General features: G+C 37.6%; 1 protein-coding gene across 3 annotated transcripts in view; it reads left to right on the top strand.

Moving 5' to 3' along the window:
- The window catches only part of LOC149551735 (Clathrin adaptor complex small chain family protein), a 144643-nt gene that overhangs the window by 5648 nt on the left and 116784 nt on the right, over window positions 1–22211 (top strand). The window lies entirely within an intron of this gene.

Raw genomic sequence — 22211 nt, 5'->3', positions numbered from 1 at the left:
TTTGCTTATTGTATTTATTTTTCATACTTTTCCTTCATTAGATATCCCCTATAGATATGTATATACATATTGACATACATATGCATATGCACGTACACATGCACAACATACATGCATATACAATAGATATGCACCTCTGTATCAACATTAAATTCCACTTATATAAATTTGTCAATTTTAAATATAAGTAATATATCCACAAAATTGTCAAAATAGCTTGGCATTGGTAAATAATTAAACAAAATAACTCAATATTATTTAAAAATAAAATAATATTTTTATAAATAACAATATTATAATAAGTAGTATTAGTTCCTAAGCCCAAGAATTACAAAGAGTGACATGCATGCATGCTTATATACAAGTTTATAATGGAACTCATGTGTTTAGCCATGTTTTTTTATGCATATGCATGGGATTGTAAAAGTTTGTCTATGGTACAATACTATTAGTGGTAGGAGACTTCACAAGTTTGCAGGAAGGTGTGATGTGATGTGATGTGATAGATTTTAATGACGTCCACGAGACTAAAGTAGTCTATGGGACCCATGCAATCGCCCTCCCGAGTCAGGAGCCAAACTAGTCAGTTGCAAAGTTTTGTTAACTTGTCTCTTCTTCTCTGAATTTTGATAATCAACTCCGCTGTTCTCTTCACTTGATCTTCCTCAAATAAATAGTTGAAGTCCTTGTTCTGCAGAATTTTTGTATAATCAGATTTGATGTCGTTGTAAGCCAAGCATTCCATGACAAAGTGTTGCTCTGTCTCCACTGTTCCCATATTGCAGAATAAACATGTTCTGTCTGCCCACTCTTCCTTTGGAACTTGCCATCTACCAGTTTCACATCGCAGCTGATGTGAACTAGTTCTAATTTGTGCCATCAACATTTTTGCTTTCCAGTTAATAGGTGCCCTTATATAGGCCTTTTCATCATGACTAGAAGTGGGATTAAATTCTTTAATGTAATAAGATTTTTTCCTCCCTATGTGTCTTGTCCACAGAATATTGCGAAATTTTTCATTGACAAACTTTTTTATTTCTTTAATGTTATCCGGGCAAGCTTGGATGTTGATATCCCATTTTTGCATCCATTTGTCATTTTGTTTCATCCATGTGCTTTTCCACCTCACAAGTTTTTCCTCTATTACCAACTTGGGCCAACGATGTGTTTCTAGACCTTGGGTTTTCTTTAAATAGCTTAGCATTCGGATCAATGCGACGGCTTCTAATGGAAAGGAACCCACCTCTGCCAAAAGGATTTCATACGGAACTGTGGTCTTGACTTTAAGATTGCATGTGATAAAGTGTTTTTGAATTCTTTCTACTTGCCGCCATTTTTGTTTGGACATACTACCGCCCCACACTTCACATCCGTATAGAATAACCGAAGTGACCAGCAAACCAAACAGAGTTTTCATGGTCGTCCAATCCCATAATTCTGCGTTCCTGCACTTGTTTTGTAAAGAGTATAACGCCTTCTAGCCCCCTTGGATCCTTTTCGATCTACAAGTATCCCAGTTGAGTTTGTTATGAAAATTGATGCCCAAGTATTTGTACTCTTCCACAATCTCAAGGGGGCTATTTTCAAACAGAAACTTGTCTTGTATGCCCCTATTCTTCTTTAGTGAGAAGATCATAATTTTGGTTTTGCTAGTGTTAACTTGCATTCCTACATCATGGCAAAAAAATTCTAGTGCTTTCAAGTGCTCTTTCAAACCTTTAGCTGTTCTAGCAAGAATTATGAGATCATCTGCATATAAGAGCAATCTTATCACGAAGTGGGCCAACTGCACCCCCTCACCATTGGTCTTGTTTATCCACTCTTCTAACTTGTCAATATAAAGCCCGAATAGTGTTGGAGAAAGCGGACACCCTTGCTTAACCCCGATGTTGCTGTCAAAATCTTCTGATATCCCTTCTGTCGTTCTGATTTTAGCTTTGACCTGCTCATATAATCTGTAAACCGCTGACCTAAGTTCTTTAGGGACATCCAGCTCTACCATTCTATCCCATAGTTTATTACGTGGCACTGTGTCAAAAGCTTTTTTAAAGTCCACAAAACAACAAAAAGCCTCGTTCCCCGGAGTGTCCCAAACTTTCTCTATCAAATGCTTGAGAGTGATGCCGTGATCTATAGTAGAGTGTTTTGGTCTAAAGCCTGCTTGCCCTTTTGCACGTTTGCCTTCTGTTTCAGCCTAGTTGCTGATTTTTTGTTCTACCAAACTACCAAATAACTTGCCAAATAGTGGATTGATCATGATGGTTCGGTAATTAGAAGGATTGTTTATATCTCCACTTTTGTGGAGTGGGATCACCACACTTGTAGTCCATTTTACAGGGAAACCCTCTCTATTGACACTGTTGAAAATCTTAGTGATGTGTGGTGTGAGGATTTCAGCACCCCATTTTAAGTATTCCGCTTGTAGCCCATCTATATCTTGCGCTTTAGCAACAGCTAACCTCCTGATGCCTTGAATAATATCATTTTCACTGAATAACTCCCCTGTAGTCTCTGTTTCCATGGTACTATGCTCTCTTAGATCACATTCGTAGAGAGTCTTGGCATATTCCAACCATTTGGTTCCTATTATGTTATTCACTATCTGAGTTTTTCTCTGCTGAAGCTCTTTCCAAAATTTTTTGGGGTTGTTTTTACCAAGATTAATCAACTCTATTCTTCTCTTGTTCACATACTCTTCTTTCTTCTTTTTAATCAGTTGATTATACTCTTTTCTACTTTCTTTGTTCATGTTCTTTTTCCAATTCCTTTTTGCCATTTTGCACTCCCCATCAAACCAAGGATTGGCCGGAAAAGTGTTCTTGGCTTCTTTTGTGGCCCTAGATCTTTTACACTCCTCCAATGCTTTAATGATAGTAAGAACAAGATTATCCTTGTCCATGAAATGTTGTTTTTCAGACTCTAGATGGTTTCCCGGAACCCTAGACAGCCGCAAAAGAGAGTCTTGAAAAGTATCATGGTTTTCTTGTGTCATTAAAACTTTGCCAGTCGGAATCATCTTCCTCTTTTGTAAAAGTTTTGGAACAATATGTTGATCTTTAAAGTGAGTAGTCACCCTTATCAAGATGGGGTTATGATCAGATTTTAACTCCATGGGGCAATCTTCTATCTCAAAGTTAATTATCTTTGCGACATAGTCTTGCGAGCATATAACATAATCAACAACACTTTGTCCATTGTGTCTTTTGCATGTGATGCCTCCTGATTTAGGCCACTTTTCCATACCATTGCATATAACCATGTTGTATAGGCAGCATAAGCCTAGTAATTCAGCACCAAAATGATTAATCTTTCCCATGCTATCCTGTGAAGATCTTTCCCATTTTTGTGTCCCTTCTTCTTCGAGCCAAACTGGATCTCTTCTTTCATTGTAACTCTCCTTAAGATTGAGAGTTTGGTTGTTTGCTGTTCTAGCATTGAAATCCCCTATTAACATTATTTCCCCTAAAGAGCTAAAGGCTGTTATGTCTTTTTTTAGCGCAACGAACGGATCTTCTCGATCCAATCTAAGTTTTTTATATATTTTTGAGCCTTTTGGAGCGAAGTAACATATAGCCACCCTTGTAGAAATCTGATTCTCTGTTATTTTTATCCAAATATATTGCTTGTTTACATCTTCTTTCTCTAAGTTTACAAATTTGCTCCAAGTTTCTTTTATTAGAACGGTGATGCCTCCATGCCCCTTACCATTATCTATCTTTTCATTCCACAGTGATACCTTCTTATACCCTTCAAAATCTGGAACTCTACATCCATCATGTTCATGAGTCTCGGTAAGCATAATGATGTCATTATCTTTAGCTATCGGCCCTAACCCAGGTCCTCTTCTCCAAGGATAACCTCTACAGTTCCAGCTAACTATAGTTAAATGTTCCTGGGTGGGCCCGAGTTCCTATTTATTGCGTGTGATTTTGTCGCTGATTTGGGCTTTGCCATCTTGTAGCCACGCCCACTTGCCTTTTCCTCTTGCTATTTTCACTTTTTCCCATTCCTTCCTCCTTTCTTCTTGCTGAGTTACGGTGAGGTCATCATCAAGATATATGTGTGTGCCTCTAAGAAACTTCCTCTTGCTGAAAATGTTATTTTTATCTCCTATATTCTTCATTGTCACTCTAACATGTCTATCTTTGCCTCCTCTAATCCATTTTCCGATTCTTTGAGCTTGTATGGTTGTTCCATGCCAGTCTAATTGGTCTTTAAAGAAGTCTTTAACTAAATCCGTTGTTTTCTCCTGTTCTCCATAGTCTCGTAGCCCTTTGACAACGATATTTGTTGCTTTCTCATTTCTTTCTTTTTCCTCTCTAATCTGTCTCCGAACTTGTTTTTCTATGTTGTCAATAGGAGTGTTTGCTGGCCCCTTTACTATGTTGGCCCATGATCTAACTTCTTCAATCTGTTCTCTGAGTTGATTCTCTTTTATTTCCATATTGGCCATGGCATCTTGTATATTTTTCATTTGCGAGTTTTTGTCTGCTTCTGTAGCCTCTCCTTCTCCCATAGTACTTGCTGCTGTCCTCTTTTCCCCTACTTCTTTCTTTAACAATATTAATTCATACTCTCCTTTTTCCATATTAAATTGCAATTTTTGAATTTGTTCTCTAAGTGACTTGACCTCCGCTGCCAGGTTCCAGTTATCTTCAGTAACTCTTTTCATTGTGATACTTTCTATTTGGTTCCTCTCCTCAAGTGCCCACACCCTTTCCTTAATAGCTACTAAATCGTTCACAAAAATGTCTGGATACCACGTCATAGGTGTCCTTGTGGGGCTGTAATTATTCGGTAGCCCATCCTCCACTGTGTCTATCACCTGAGAATTATCTGGCTTCCCTTTACCGTTAATATCTCTGATATTATCAAACTGCTTAATTGTTTTAGAGATTTCAGTCGGCCTCAGACTTTGTTCTCCCTCCCTGGTGCTGTTTGGGGTTTGTGGAATCGGTTTCGGAAGTAAAGCTGCTAACTTCCCTCTTTTTGCATTTGTAAACTTTCGTATCTTTCTTCGCCTAATTATTCTTTTATATTGTTTGGCATTCACATAGATGTAGTTGCCTCCTGTGAGTGGTCCGCTGGCTTGTGATAAGCTCAAAGTGTTTGTGGATAAATTACCATTTGTCCCTCCAAGATTGAATGAACTCGTGTGTCCGGCTGAGGGTTCTAGAATAATGAGGAAGCTCCCTTGATTCCACTTGATGATGCTGCTGTGCATTAAACTATCTCCGTCTGTCAGGACCAAGCCACTATTGCCAGAGATGTCGTGTTTCGTAGCTTCTTTCAAACTAGTTTGCTGTTCTGCTGTTACGGGTGCCCTGACTATCTGATTCTCTGCCACCCTGTTACTATCAAATCCTGTGTTATGTAAGGTGGACCCATCAAGTTCTGACTGTTCCTCTCTTATCTTAGGTTGATCAGTCAATGATACTTTTACAAGTATCCTATCTGCAGATGTATCTGTGATTTCCCCGTTTGTTCCGTCCATGAGGACCATATCATTCCCATTGGTGCCTTGTTTATATGTTTTTAATGGTGTTTTACTGTTGTAAACTTACCAATGCCAGGAGAAGAAACAAAGGGACCCTGAACAGGTGCAAACTCATATGCAAGAGAAAAGGAAAAGGCGTACCTGGGATCTCTGTGTGTGTGTGAATGCATATCCATGGATTGTACTCCTTAAAGTTTATTGCTATGGTTTTTTAATGTTTAATTGATTTAATCATATGATTTTATGATACTATGTGACATTCTAATTTTAACTTAAGCTTCTAGGCTGCATAAATATGTATATATATAATTTTTTATAATTTTTACATGTTTTTCTACGAACGAACCCAAAATCCTTTCCAAAATTTTGTCGTACCAGCAAACGATTCATCGAACTTGAACCGATAACTAAGAAAATATGTGATTCCTTGCTTGAAAATACAAGAGGAAAGAGAAAATCAGAAAGCAAGGTTGAATTGCAGTGTTGAATAAGCTATTTGATGTCAAATCAGAAAATAAGGTACAAGAAGAGAAGAATCTACTCTCATATAACTAGCTACTGTGCAATTGGACTATCTATAAAAATAATGTAAGTAGACCAGGAGAATATGAAATTGGATTCTACATTTAATTCATGAAAGTCCAGCAATCTGTATTATTAGGGAAGATCAAAATCAGATCTGATTTAAATTATAAATGGTAACAATGTTAAGGCAGTAAGTTACAGAAGACCATTGCACTGAAGAAATACAATCATTAGTATTGGATCCAAAGTGTTCAGCATTGAAGAGGAAGCAGTGGAAAAACATATACATCAGAGATATTTAAGTAAACAGCAGGGGGAGTCCCTAAACGTGTGGCATCACAAAAAAAGCAATCATAGGCATTGAAAAGAGCCTTCAGTTTCAGAGATAAATATTTAAACTAGCAGCTCAGATATCTCTCTCAACTGTGCTGTATGAGATACAATGCATTACATCTTGGCTGAGCTAGTATTAAGGAATATTATATTTCTGCTGCTGTGTATATATTATTGCCTTTGTTATAATTTTTCGTATGCATAATAGAATGGATGAAATGATCCCTTAGAAGCTTCATCATATCTACCATTTCATTATGAAGGGGAGCTTTGGGCATCTAAGGAGCAAACGTAACCGAGTGTTCCATTCAAGTTCAACAGCAGGCCAATATGGTGTATATAATACCATGCCTTTTAGGAGGTCAATATAGCAGATATACTTCCATGCCAATTGAGGCCAATATTGTGTATGCATTTCCATTCCCCTTAGGTAGCCGAATGATGGATGTACTTTTGTGCCCTTGAATTTGATGGATAGTCTCAAGGTGCCTTGTATGATCTTCTGTGGGCTCCATAGTGTGGATGATGTTAATTTTAATGATCAGATTTAATTATTAAATTAGAATAGCAAACTAATAATAAAAAATCAGATAGAGTAAACACAAGAACATAAAGATATTACCTTGGGAAACTTCCTTCCTGGAGGAAAAACCCAGCATTCAATTTAGATCCTTTATTATTGCCTTTCAAAATTCAATTACAGACCTCAGTAGATGTATACAAAATCACAGATCTGAGATTTGCTGAAGATCGCAGATCAATGAAACAAATCTGATATACTTGCCAATTACAGTGATAACGGATCACCAATTTCAGTGATAATAGGTCTCCAGTTACAGTGATAACAGATCACCAATATCAGATCGCAGATATCAATCTCATGTCAATGGAACACTGCTATGAATTATATCGCTGCTAATGTAGAGTATATGGACAATCTCCTGCTTTCAAGTACAAGGTGGAATTTCAATTCCAATCACTGCCAAGTAGATGTGATTCCAATTGCTGCCAGGTAGATATTATTCTGATCGCTGCCATGATATGTCTTCATTGGCAAGTACAATGCCTTGTATATATACAAGGGCTTTTCCAAATTTATCTGCACAGGTCAGCCTAGTGTTGGCGCCAGTTTATAATTGAGTATTACATGTTTGGGCCCAGTCCAAAAATATACATATAGATTTAATGAAAAGGCAATAATTACAGGCCCAACTCAATGATCTCTAATTGAATTATTGATTTCAATTTTTAATTAAAATTAATAGAGCTAGAATCTGATCTAGCTATCAAGATATTAACAAATGAGTCATTGGGTAAAGCCCAAAGGGACTACACTTGCATATAATGTATAAACTGCAATGATGATTTAGATAATGTTCCTAACCGTAGTAGGAAGATTTATCTTGTATCGAACAAGATTGAGGAGTCTTATTCAAGATCTAATGGGTAAGGTTATGCCGCTAACTTTTTGACCATTTTGAAGGTAACTTTCTTTTCAAAAGATACATCCCTGCTGATCTCAATGTGTTTCTACCCTGGAATGTATATCTTGTATGCCTTAAAAGACTCACTATAACCCACAAATATACCTTTCTTGCGTGATGGTTCTAGTTTAGATCTTTTGTCTTAAGTACACGAGTATAAACAGGACTACCAAAGATCCTTAAGTGTCTACCTTTGGGTTTAACACCCATGAAGGTCTCCTTAGGAGTCATATTTTCTGATATTTTGTGAGGACTTTGGTCATGAATATAAACAATGAATTTGGAAGCTTTTGCCAAAAACAAAGTTTGCAAATTTTGATCATGAATCATTGCTTTGGCTGCCTCAACTATGGATCTGTTTTTCCTTTCGGCAACACCATTTTACAAAGGGTTGTAAGGGACACAAAACTCCCTCTTCATCCTTGCCTTAATGCAGAAATTTTGCAAGCCTCTAGAAATGTATTCATCTCCAATATCTAATCTCAAAACCTTTATCCTTTTTCTTGACATATTTTCAACCCGAGGTTTCGAATTCTTTGAATCTACAAAGTGCTTCAGATTCCTTAGATTTCAAGAAATAAATCCAAGTCTTTTGAGAATAGTTATCGATAAAAATATGTAATGTCCCCTCTTTAGTTCGACATGGCATTGATCATGGATTTGCCTATTCCAGACTCTCGTAGGCAAATGGTGTGGAAAGAGAGTCAATTCTGCGGATCAGATAGTCATATCTTGCTCTTGAAGAAGTGTTAAGAGGTTATATTTTATCATTATGTGATATTGGGGCCCACATGTTATAATTTTAATTTGAGTTGCACTTTTTATTTTATAAAATTACTTTATTATAAAAAAGTGCATTATAATGAGAAATTATAAAGGATGTTTCTAGAAGTTCTAGCAACTTCTTAGAAAAGTGAATAAATAGAGGGCTGGGCCTCTCATTTGGACATGCTTGGATTGGAGAACTCTTCTACTTCTTCATTGTGAAGACATTTGTGGACTTTGGATCTGCAAATTATTCGATCTTTGGGAACGAATCACTCCCTTGGATTGGCGACTTTGAGGGTGTGAAATATCACCTGAATTGTCGCATAATTGGAGTTGGTATTCAGCCATCTCATTGGAGCCTATTGAGAATTCGTTGTTAGGGTTTGTTTTTGGTTGGAATAAGGATTTCAGGTTTGCCCTATCATTGGAGAAGCATTTGACAAGAGTTTGAAGACAGAATAAGTGTATTTTCAGAATTGGCAAAGCAGGGTTCGGAACCACATAATTGCTCATATCTCCTCAACCCCTTGGAGTTATTTTTTTTATGGTTTTACAGGGTTACTACCTAACCCTAGGCGCCCATTTTCCTTGCATTTGGGGGTCCCAAAACCCTAATATTATTTTATTTCAGCAGCCGTACAGGTACGGCCTAGTACGGCCCTGCTAGTTTGGGCAGCAACAGCAAATTAAGGACAGTTTGGGGGTGCGGTTGGAGGTCTTCATCAACGATCTGCAGCAAAACGTGGTGTTCTTCCATAGTTCTTCAAACCAGGTTCTTGCATTCTGAAATATATGTCAATTTTTGGGTAAATTTGCTGTCATACAGTCATTGTAATAATCAGTCCAGAATTGGTAATAAAATAATTTCAGAATTTATTGCATTGTACTTGAAATATAGTTCAATGGCTTTATATATATTGTAATTCTGTGATTATATTCTGAAAGTATCAAATCTGAAATTACCATATTCTGAATATTGTTACTGTTACACGCCAAGTGTTTGACAAAATTCCTAAGTTTAGTTTGAGGGTTTCTGTGGCCTTTATAGTGAGGGTCATTACAGTGGTATCAGAGCCAAAGTCCTGCCATCCTGTAGGGAATTTGGAACAGCTGGGGAAGTGTTTGACGAAATGTCAAAACACTAAAATCAGAGCATGCGACAGAAGCCTTATAATTTCCGCAATACCAAAGCAAGACAAGATAGGATTTCAGACCTGCAGAGCGAACAGTCTAGCTCATCTATCCAGGTGGACATAGAATCCAGTCATACTGACACAGGGGAGGTATTCTTTGATCAAGACTACGACTACAATATGGATAGAGGTGGGAATATTGGTCCAAATCAGCGAGAGGAGAGATTTTTATAGTTATTAGACACTTTGGCACAGGGACAGCGATTAGCAGAACAGAGAGCACAGGAACAAAACCAGAGAATGGAGCTTATGATGCAGAAGATGGCTCGACAAATGGGGTTGAACGCTAACATAGGTGGAGGAAATAATCAGAATGGTCACAATCAGAATGAGAATAATTAGGATGAGATACATAATGGAGGCGAACAAATTGGGAACAATTTCGGTCATGCCCCCCAGCAAGCTAGGACAGTGAGTTCGAGGCCTATGATTCCTACGTTCCTTCCTAGAGCTCCAGAGCAGCCGGTACCAGAACCCCAGATCATTGACATACAGGATCAGCTAAGGAGAGATTGGGAAGCAGGAGGTCCAGATTTTACAGCTGCAATCACCTTTAGAGAGTATATGGATGTGCGGATGAAGCATATGCCCCGTGGGCAAGACAGGACTCAGAACTATGAGCTACGAAAGAAAGTAGGCAAACTACAGTTACCATATTATGATGGCTCGGGGAAGTCTACAGCAAGAGCTTGGGTTCAAAAGCTTGACACATACTTTCAATTGAACCCTATGTCTGAGGAAGAAGCTATTAAGTATGCAGCAATTCACCTGGATGGGTTAGCACACGAATGGTGGCATCATGGTATGATCACTATGGGTCATGCACACATTACCTCATATGTGGAGTTTACGGAGAGACTGATTGAACGTTTTGATAAGAAAGATCCAGAACTCCATTTCAAGGAATTAGCCCAGCTTAAACAGTGGGGATCATTGGAAACATACATTTCAGAGTTTCAGAAACTTGCAGTGTTAGTAACAGATGTATCTGAACGAAGGCTATTGGTTTTATTTATGGATGGGTTAGTCGATCCGTTGAGAGGGTGGATTAAAGCTCTCAACCCTCCCACTTTGCAGAAAGCCATTAAGAAAGCTCGTGACATGGATTCCTCTTCAGCTTCAAAAAACAAATTTCAGGCAAAGAGTTTCCCTTCAGGAAAAGATAAGGACAGGAAACCCTTTCATAGAGAGGCACAGCTACCTAAGGAAGAAAGTAAGAGGCTGGACAAGGAGACACTTAATGACTTGCGTAGGAAGAAGCTATGCTTCTATTGCAAAGGCCCGTATGAGTACGGCCATGACTGTCCTATGAGGCCAAAAGGGAAGGCCAACCGGGCAATGTGGGCTTATTACGAAGGCTCAGATTCAGATGGTTCAGAACATCATGATGAGGATCCTGATGAAGTAGAGGGAGAGCAGGAGATAGACAGTGCAGGGCAAAGGCAGGAAACAGAGCTACATTTACAGGAAGCACGACTGTCTAGTATCCAGAGAGAGGGATCTTTCAGACTTCGGGGAGTCTTGGCTGGGCAGAAGGTTATTACATTGTTGGACACAGGTGCCACGCATAATTTCATTGATGCACGATTCGTAGAGAAGCGTGGACTCATTACTGAGGAATTCGAGGGACTAAGAGTCAAGGTAGCTGATGGATACACTCTTCGTTGTGACAGGATGGTACAAGACTTACCTTTGCGCTTGAACAACTATGAGTTTAAGGCGGACTATCATGTGGTCAACATGGGTGACATGGACATAGTACTTGGAATGCAGTGGCTACATTCATTGAAGGTGGTTACCCTAAGATTAGAGGATATGGAGATACAATTCGAAATGAATGGTAGGACTCATGTGCTAAAGGCTATCCGTAATGGAGACATCAGGACTATCTCATTTAGGCGGCTGGAGAGATTAACTAGGCATAATGATATGGAGTGGGCAGCAGTTTGTACTTTGATACCTACACAGGAGGAGCAACATAAGGCGGAATATCATCCTGATATTCAGAAGTTGAGGATTAAGTACGAAACGGTATTCAGTGAGATTCCACCAGGCAGGCCACCGGACAGAGGCATTGAGCATATTATTGAGCTGGAGGAAGGTGCTAAACCTATCATGGTCACACCATATCGACATCCAAAGCGACTCAAGGATGAGATCGAAAGGACCATTGAGGAGTTGCTAGCGATGGGGCACATCCGACCCAGTAAGTCACCTTTTGCATCTTCTGTTGTTTTGGTAAAAAAGAAGGATGGAACGCTTCGGATGTGTATTGATTACAGGGCATTAAATAAGAGAACCATTAAGAACAGGTATCCTATTCCTCGCATTGATGAGTTGATAGATGAATTGCATGGGGCCTGTTATTTCACGAAAATTGATTTGAGATCAGGATATCACCAGATCAGAGTCCGTGAACAGGATATTGAGAAAACTGCTTTCAGATGTCATTGTGGGCACTTTGAGTTTGTAGTCATGCCTTTCGGCCTGACCAATGCACCTGCCACTTTCCAGTCCACTATGAACAGAGTTTTCCACCATCAGTTGAGGAAATTCGTGATGGTGTTTTTTGATGACATTTTGATCTATAGCCGATCATGGCAGGAGCATCTAGAGCATTTGGAGACGGTGTTGAGCATTCTACAGAAGGAGTCCTTGTATGCAAAGGAGTCCAAATGTGACTTAGGGATGACCGAGCTGTTATGTTTAGGACACATCATTAGTGCAGAGGGAGTGCGGATGGATCCTGAAAAGATTCGCGCTATTGTTGATTGGCCTCCACCAGAGAACCTTACACAGTTGAGGGGGTTCCTTGGTTTATGTGGTTTTTATCGCAGGTTTGTCAGTGGCTACTCACGACATGCAGCTCCCATGACAGATTTACTGAAAAAAGGGGAATTTGTGTGGACTCAGAAGGCACAGGACTGTTTTATGAGATTTAAGGAGATAATGACTACGTGCCCAGTTCTAGCATTACCTGATTTCACGAAGCCATTTGAGCTTCAATGTGATGCATCTGGAGAGGGAGTAGGTGCTGTACTTATGCAGAATAAGCACCCCATAGCTTATGAGAGCAGGAAGCTCAGAGGCCCTGAGCGTTCATTCAGTATATATGATAAGGAGATGTTGGCCATCATGCATGCTTTGGCCAAATTCAGACAATATCTTGTGGGTAGCAAGTTTTGTATTAAAACTGATCATAACAGTCTGAGGCATTTCTTGGGACAGCAGGACCTGAATGATCGCCAACAAAAGTGGGTAAGTAAGTTGCAGGCATATGATTTTGACATCTCATATGTCAAGGGAACTCAGAATGTTGTTGCAGATGCTCTATCTCGAAGGCCACACCTCACTCTTATGGTTCAGATATCAGAGGATCGGCGACACTTGATTATAGCAGAGTATGCCAGGGATACATGGGCCTCCGATATAGTAGAGGGAACAGTGATTGATACCAGATACACACTTGTAGATGATTTGATCATTTACAAGAACAGGATTTACCTAGTCCCAGGATCGAAGGTTAAGCAACTGATTATGAGAGCACTTCACGACTCACCGACAGCAGGCCATCTCGGGCACTTCAAGACTTATAAGTCGGTTCGAGAGCGGTTCACTTGGAAGGGGTTGAAAGCTGATGTTTTGCAGTATGTTCGAGAGTGTCATGTTTGCCAGCAAAACAAACAAGAACACAGCTATCGGTAGGGCTCCTACAGCCACTTCCGATTCCCGACAGGAAGTGGGAATGCATCTCCATGGACTTTATCACAGGTTCGCCCAAGGTACAAGGACGAGATTGTATTTATGTGGTGGTAGATAGATTAACGAAATATGCTCATTTCTTTCCTATCACCACTACACATTCAGCAGCTCAGGTGGCAGAGGTTTTCTTTCGGGAAGTTTTCAGATTGCACGGCTTGCCTCAGAACATTGTGAGTGATAGGGATAGCCGTTTCATGAGTCACTTTTGGCAGGAGGTATTCCGGTTATGTGGCACGGAGCTTACACCCAGCACTAGCTATCACCCACAAACCGATGGTCAGACAGAAATTGTGAACAAATGGGTGGAAGGGTATTTAAGGAATTATGTGGCAGCTCAGCAGCGAGCTTGGGTCAGATGGATATATCTCTGCGAGTATTGTTACAATACTACATATCATATGACTATACAGATGACACCCTTCATGGCACTTTACGGTTATGAAGCACCTAGTTTCTTGGATTTGTTGTTGAGCGACAGCCGGGTACCCAGTGCAGGTGAATTATTACAGGAGAGTAAGGATATAGTTGCCACCCTCAAAGACAATATTGCAAGAGCTCAGAACCAGCAGAAGCAGTATGCAGACCAGAAGAGAACTGAGCGTAGTTTTGAGGTAGATGATATGGTTTACCTCATGTTGCAGCCATACAGGCAATCTACTCTTAAGAAGAGTGGGGTAGAGAAACTTAAGCCACGCTATTATGGACCATTCAGGATTATCAGGCGAGTTGGTGAAGTGGCTTATGAGTTGGAGCTTCCCGCAGACAGCAGAGTGCACAATGTGTTTCATGTGTCACGCCTCAAGAAGGCGTTGGGTCAGAATGTGGTGCCTTCTGCAGTATTACCTCCTTTAGACGATGAGGGAAAATTGATTTTAGTACCAGAATCCATCCTAGAGAGCAGAGAAAAGCAGCTTCGTAGAAGGGTGATCAGAGAATACTTGGTTAAGTGGAAAGATTTACCTGTTGAGGATGCTACTTGGGAGGGGGAGGCTATTTTGCAACACCCGGCGTTGAGATTGCTTGAGGCCAAGCAATTTCAGGAGGGGCGGACTGTAATGTCCCCTCTTTAGTTCGACATGGCATTGATCATGGATTTGCCTATTCCAGACTCTCGTAGGCAAATGGTGTGGAAAGAGAGTCAATTCTACGGATCAGATAGTCATATCTTGCTCTTGAAGAAGTGTTAAGAGGTTATATTTTATCATTATGTGATATTGGGGCCCACATGTTATAATTTTAATTTGAGTTGCACTTTTTATTTTATAAAATTACTTTATTATAAAAAAGTGCATTATAATGAGAAATTATAAAGGATGTTTCTAGAAGTTCTAGCAACTTCTTAGAAAAGTGAATAAATAGAGGGCTGGGCCTCTCATTTGGACATGCTTGGATTGGAGAACTCTTCTACTTCTTCATTGTGAAGACATTTGTGGACTTTGGATCTGCAAATTATTCGATCTTTGGGAACGAATCACTCCCTTGGATTGGCGACTTTGAGGGTGTGAAATATCACCTGAATTGTTGCATAATTGGAGTTGGTATTCAACCATCTCATTGGAGCCTATTGAGAATTCGTTGTTAGGGTTTGTTTTTGGTTGGAATAAGGATTTCAGGTTTGCCCTATCATTGGAGAAGCATTTGACAAGAGTTTGAAGACAGAATAAGTGTATTTTCAGAATTGGCAAAGCAGGGTTCGGAACCACATAATTGCTCATATCTCCTCAACCCCTTGGAGTTATTTTTTTTATGGTTTTACAGGGTTACTACCTAACCCTAGGCGCCCATTTTCCTTGCATTTGGGGGTCCCAAAACCCTAATATTATTTTATTTCAGCAGCCGTACAGGTACGGCCTTGCTAGTTTGGGCAGCAGCAGCAAATTAAGGACAGTTTGGGGGTGCGGTTGGAGGTCTTCATCAACGATCTGCAGCAAAACGTGGTGTTCTTCCATAGTTCTTCAAACCAGGTTCTTGCATTCTGAAATATATGTCAATTTTTGGGTAAATTTGCTGTCATACAGTCATTGTAATAATCAGTCCAGAATTGGTAATAAAATAATTTCAGAATTTATTGCATTGTACTTGAAATATAGTTCAATGGCTTTATATATATTGTAATTCTGTGATTATATTCTGAAAGTATCAAATCTGAAATTACCATATTCTGAATATTGTTACTGTTAGACGCCAAGTGTTTGACAAAATTCCTAAGTTCAGTTTGAGGGTTTCTGTGGCCTTTATAGTGAGGGTCATTACAAAATAACTGTTAAGAATATAGCTTCATTCGGATTGAAGTATTTTAATTTATTATGGCTATGAACATATATATATGATTGTGATATTGATATAATAATAAACACAAATACATACATACACACACACACACACACACACACACATATATATATATACTTGTACATATTATTTAAATCTCTCTATATATTCATATTGTTAATACATTAATATAATTATGAGGACAAACCATATTAAACATTTAAATTCTACCATGTACCAACAGGACTATTGGTGTTTTAATTGTATTATCATTGGTTATGAGGAGTCCCGATCTCATGAGAGGTTGTGACTCCTGTGGCAATTGCCACGAGGAAGTCACACCTTTAAATGGTATCATGACCCCTCCCTATGATATAAGTACATTGCAATTGGTGACTGTTTTATATCGAATTAATTACAATGACATTCATGATATAAATGACAGTCATGAGACTGGTAATAATACTAACAGTTTCTGCTCGCAGCAATCATAGGATCAGGAATATTTAAAGATACTTCAACATCTGTATAAGGGTCTGTAACTGTTCATCAGTTACTAATATTACTGAATTTAGTTTTTCTCTAGAACAGATCCATAATCTTTACATGGTATCAAAGCCTAACTAGAGAAAAATTCTAAAGGCAAACTTACACTATTCCTCTCCTTATACAAGGCTATTTTCACCTCATTCAAAATGGTGAACATAATCAAAGTAGAAGACAGATTGGAAGGGGCAATAAACTTTCCTTCCTGGAAAATTTGAATCATAGCATTACTTGAAGAACTCAAACTAGATTCCTTCATAGAAAAAGATATTAAAATGCCTGAAGAAGAGTCAGAAAAAACAACTTGGAAAAGATGTAATAGTAAAGCTAAAAAACTTATAATTGATGTTGTAAGGGATCACATAGTCCCTTCCATAGCAAGTTTGAAAACAGCCTATGAAGTATTTAAAACTATAAACGATGCATTTGAAATAAACAATGCTAGAAGAAAACTAACATTAAAACATCAGCTTCTGAATATAAAAATAAATAAAGGAGAGTCGATGACAACTTCTTAAGAAGCTCTGAAATAAGAGATCAACTTGCCACCATTGGAAATAGTGTAGATGATGAAGAACTTACACTAATTTCTCTGAGAGGCTTACCTATATCATGGGAATCCTTCGTTCAATGTGTAAGTCGTCCCTCTCTTCCAAAATTTGATCAACTCAAGAATGAGTGCATTCAAGAGGAATCCCGATAAATCTCAAGAGGAATTTGCACAAACCAAGAAGGGGAGATTCAAGCTTTACATAGCAATAACAAAAGTAAAGGGAAGAAGAGGAAGTTCAAACCGAAAAGAGAAAATAATTCTCAATATCAAAAGGAAAGGGATCTATCCAAAGTTCAATGCTATCAATGTGCTATGTTTGGTCACATTCGAAAATTTTGTCCTGAAAGAAAGAAAAATCAAGCAAATATATTTGAATGTCTTGAAGTTGAAAATCCTCTATTCTTACTAGTCTTGTCAAGTGAATTAAACACAATTAATAATACTTGGATAATAGATAGTGGAGCATCAAGACATATAATTGGATTTAGAAGTCAATTTGAAACATTCGGGAAGTATTGCACAGAAGAAGTCACAATTGGAGACAACTCTACTTATCCAGTAAAAGGAATTGGGACCTGCTCTTTACAAATAAAGACTGGAGAAACTCTGCAATTAAAAGATGTGTTATTTGTACCTAGGATAAAAAGAAACCTTATTTCCATTTTGGGTCTAGCTGATCAAGGATATCGAATCACCTTCAATGAGGATAAAGTATTATTATGACCTAAAAACTCCAACATAAAGAACACTATCAGTATAGGATCAAGAGATGGAAGCCTATACAAATTGAGTTTTAGAGCAAAACAACAAGCTCTAAATCATGAAATCCATAACTCATATGAACTTTGGCATAGAAGATTAGGGCACCTTGGCTTTAGTGCTCTTCCCACCATAGGGAAAATCACTACAGCTCTACCTAATCTCAAATCTGATCATATTAGTATTTGTAAAGGGTGTGCCCTAGGAAAAAATAAGAAAGATTTTTCCTAAGCAAACACAAGTCTAAAATTGCACTAGAACTTATACACACCGATTTGTGTGGACCCATGTCAACACCCTCTCTAGGGGGATTATTGTATTATGTAACATTCATTGATGATTACTCCATGAAAACGTGGGTATATTTTCTAAAACTTAAAGAATCTAATGAAGTTTTACAAAAAATCAGAATTTAAAGCTCTTGTGGAAAATCACATTGGAAAGAAAATAAAAACATTAAGACCTGATAATGGAGGTGAATACACATCTGACATCTTTAAAGAATTTTGAATTTCTGTTGGGATTAAGAGGGAGACTACTATGCCGTATAATCCTCAGTAGAATGGGTTGCAGAAAGAAAAAATAAAACTATTATAGAAGCAACAAAAGCCATGATTCATGATCAAAATCTACTTATGTCTTTTTGGGCCGAAGCAACAACCACAACAAGTTACATTCAAAACAGAAGTCCTCATGCAACATTGGAAAATATAACTCTCGAAGAAGCCTTCTCAGCGATCAAACTAGATCCTAGTCATCTAAGAATTTTCGGTTGTCTAGTGTACATTCACATTCCAAAAGAGAAAAGGTCTAAACTAGAACCTTGCGGAAAGAAAGACATATTTGTTGGCTACAGTGAAACAACTAAGGGATTCAGAGTATATATTCTAGGGCAAAAGTCTATTGAAATCAGCAGGGATGTTCAATTTGGTGAAGAGACTGCTTTCAAAACATCTTTAAACAAAGAAGACAAGGAAACTAAAAATCAGAAGGAGTTTATCATAGAAGATGATTATAATACTGAGAATCAGAGGGAGAACACTACAGAAGATAATTCAATTGGAAATCTGAGGGAGAGTCTCTCCGAAGACAAAGACACACCTGCATCTAACACTGATAATGATGAAGTTTTAAATCACAAGAAATGACCTCTATGGGCAAGGAAAATGATTGAAGAGAACAATGTGGAACCAGACGAAGTTTCTAGAAAAAATAAGAAAACTAGAAATAAAAAATGCTATGTTGCCTTAGTAATAGAACTCACAAAAACATAACCAACTAATGTTGAAGAGGCCTTAAAATGTCAAGCATTGAAAGATGCAATGGTAGAGGAATATCAACCCATTCTAAAAATTGATGTCTGGGATATTGTTCCTAGACCTAAGGACAAATCTGTGGTATCTTTAAAATGGCTGTTTAATATCAAGTATGCACTAGACAAAAGTATTGAAAAACACAAAGCAAGATAATTGCCATTGTTGCGTCCAAAGGTTAGAAAATACATCAAATGGACGCAAAGACAACTTTCTTGAATGACATCATTGAAGAAGAAGTATACATAGAACAATCTAAAGGATTCATGACACATGACCCAAAACTATATGTATGAAAACTAAAGAAAGCACTCTACAAGGTTGAAACAAGCTCCAAGGGCTTGGTATGACTGAATAGACAACTATCTTCTCAAATTGGGATATTCCAAGAATGAAGCTGATTTGAATATATATTTCAAAATATCTAATAATGACATGTTGATACTTGTTCTTTATGTTGATGATTTGTTGATAACAGGTGCAGATCATCTTATAGCCAAATGTAAACATGATCTTATAGCTGAATTTGAAATGAAGGATCTAGGCATTCTACATTATTTTTTGGGTCTAAAGTACAACAGAAGGAAAATAACATCTTCCTAAATCAAGAAAAGTACATTACAGAGATATTGACTAGATTTGGAATGATGGACTGTAAACCCTTCTATACTCCAATGGAAACTAACCTTCATAAACTTAAAATTGAAGCAGCAATTCAAAACCAGTAGATCCTACTCACTATCGACAAATTGTTGGATCTCTTATGTACTTAACGAATACTCGACCAAATATCTGTTTTGCAACAAATGTGTTAAGTCACTTCTTGTGTAGACCCAAGAAGATTCATCTTATGGCAGCCAAGCATATTCTAAGACATCTTCGAGGAACAATTGGGCTAGAGCTGAAGTATGAGAATCCTAAGCTACAACTTTAAGGGTATACTGATTCAGATTGAGTAGGTAGTTCTGTTGATCGCAAGAGTACAGCTAGATGTTGCTTTAGCCTTGGATTAGCTATGATATCTTGTTTTAGTAGAAAAGAGTTAGCAGTTGCTCAGAGTTCTATAGAAGTAGAGTATATGGAAGCCTCCTCAGGAGCACGCAAAGTAGTATGGCCAAGGAAACTTTTGTATGGACTATTTGGAAAACCATTGGAATCCACTACAATTTACTGTGACAATCAAAGTTGTATTAAATTATCAGTTAACCCAATATTCCATTATAGGGCCAAGCATATAGAAATTCATTACCATTATATAAGGAATATGATGGAAAGAGATGTTATCAAGTTGATGTACATTAGTACTGAAGAACAAAAGGCTGGCCTCTTCACCAAACCTCTTGCTAAGTTGAAATTTGAGTATTTCAGGAATAAACTTGGTATATCTAAACTGTAATTCAATGTTATGTAAACTTTTTATTGAATATCTAATAAAATCAATATTGCAATATTGTGGATGTGTTCTGGCAAGAAAGATGAAGATCTTCATGTAGATAAGGACACTTTGTAAGATGACAATCTTATCAATAGGTTGACCTATTGTCATGTGTCTATAAATTTATTGGAACACATGATAATGGATGTATCTAGATTGTTTGCATTTGGGTTGAAATCCCAAAATGTGTTGAATATCTTGATACTATGTTATCACTAGGAATAGTGATAATGACTGTGTCATAAACAGTGAAAATGAATGGAATTCATTTCCTCAAATTTATACAAGTGCATTGGATGCATTCAATCCTCTTTTAACTAACGAGTGTTAAGAATATAGCTTCATTCGGATTGAAGCATTTGAATTTTATATATATATATATATATATATAATTGTGATATTGATATAATAATAAACACAAATACATACATACATACATACATACATACATATATATTTATATATACATTTGTTATATATATATATATACTTGTACATATTATTTAAATCTATATATATATATATTCATATTGTTAATATATTAATATAATTATGAGGACAAATCATATTAAACATTGTATATATTCTAGCATGTACCAACAGGACTATTGGTGTTTTAATTGTATTATCGTCGGTTATGAGGAGTCACAATCTCATGAGAGGTTGTGACTTCCGTGGCAATCGCCACGAGGAAGTCACACCTCATGATATTGTGACCCCTCCCTATGATATAAGTACATTGCAATCGGTGACTGTTCTATATCGAATCAATTACAGAGGCATTCATGATATAGAGGGCAGTCATCAGATTGGTAATAATACTAACAGTCTCTGCTCGCAGCAATCGTAGGATCAGGAATATTTAAAGATACTTCAACATCTGTATAAGGATTTGTAACTGTTCATCAGTTACTAATATTACTGAATTTAGTTTTTCTGTAGAACAGGTCCATAATCTTTACAATAACATGTTACCAAAATCCACTCAAACAAACCACAAACATTGCTCCACATAAATCAGAATGAATCAGATCTGGTATACCTTTTGATCTACTTTCAGTATATTGAATTTTTTTTTGTAACATTCTTACCTAGTAAACATCCTTTGCAAATGCTATCATGTACCTGACTAAAGCTTAAGCAGACCAGTAAACTTTTTCTCCATGGATGGAAGAGCTTTGAAGTGTAAGCGACCAAGTCTCCTACACCAAAGTTCACTTGAATTGATAGAGTCATGTACTAATGCTTGAATTGGACAGATAAAGTTTCTAAAGACTCTCTTGACAAATAACAATCACACAGGCAAAATCGATACTACAGTTCTTTGACCAAACAAGAACTCTTCCATAAAACAAATGCAACTTGATACCCTTTGTCCTCTAATGCTGAAGTTGAAGTCAGATTTGTTTTGACTCTTGGAACAAACGAAACTCACTCAAATGAACAGGGATATTAGAATCTAGTTGTAGAGAAGTGGCTTTAGCATCTTTTACTAACTTGCATCATCTTAAATAATTTTTAAATTGGTTTCTCTTTCTACCAAATCAGAAAGATTCTCTCGATATCTTGTAATGCGATGTGAAGCACTGCTATCAATCAACCAAGTGTTGCTATCAGTTGGAACATTGCTTGAAAGAGCTGAGATGAATAAAAATCCTTCTGAGTTGTCATTGGATTCCTTTTTAGGTGACATTTCCTCCACATTTATAGCAGCTGCATGATGTTCATATCTTTTGACCCAATTTTGAGCAAAATGATCTCATACAGATCTT

Source organism: Cupressus sempervirens, chromosome 6 (genome assembly GCF_028749045.1).
Source record: "Cupressus sempervirens isolate cs-2001-9-10 chromosome 6, ASM2874904v1, whole genome shotgun sequence".
Taxonomy (NCBI): Eukaryota; Viridiplantae; Streptophyta; class Pinopsida; order Cupressales; family Cupressaceae; genus Cupressus; species Cupressus sempervirens.
The sequence above is the reverse complement of the archived record's forward strand: the minus strand, read 5'-3'. Positions and strand labels throughout refer to the sequence as shown.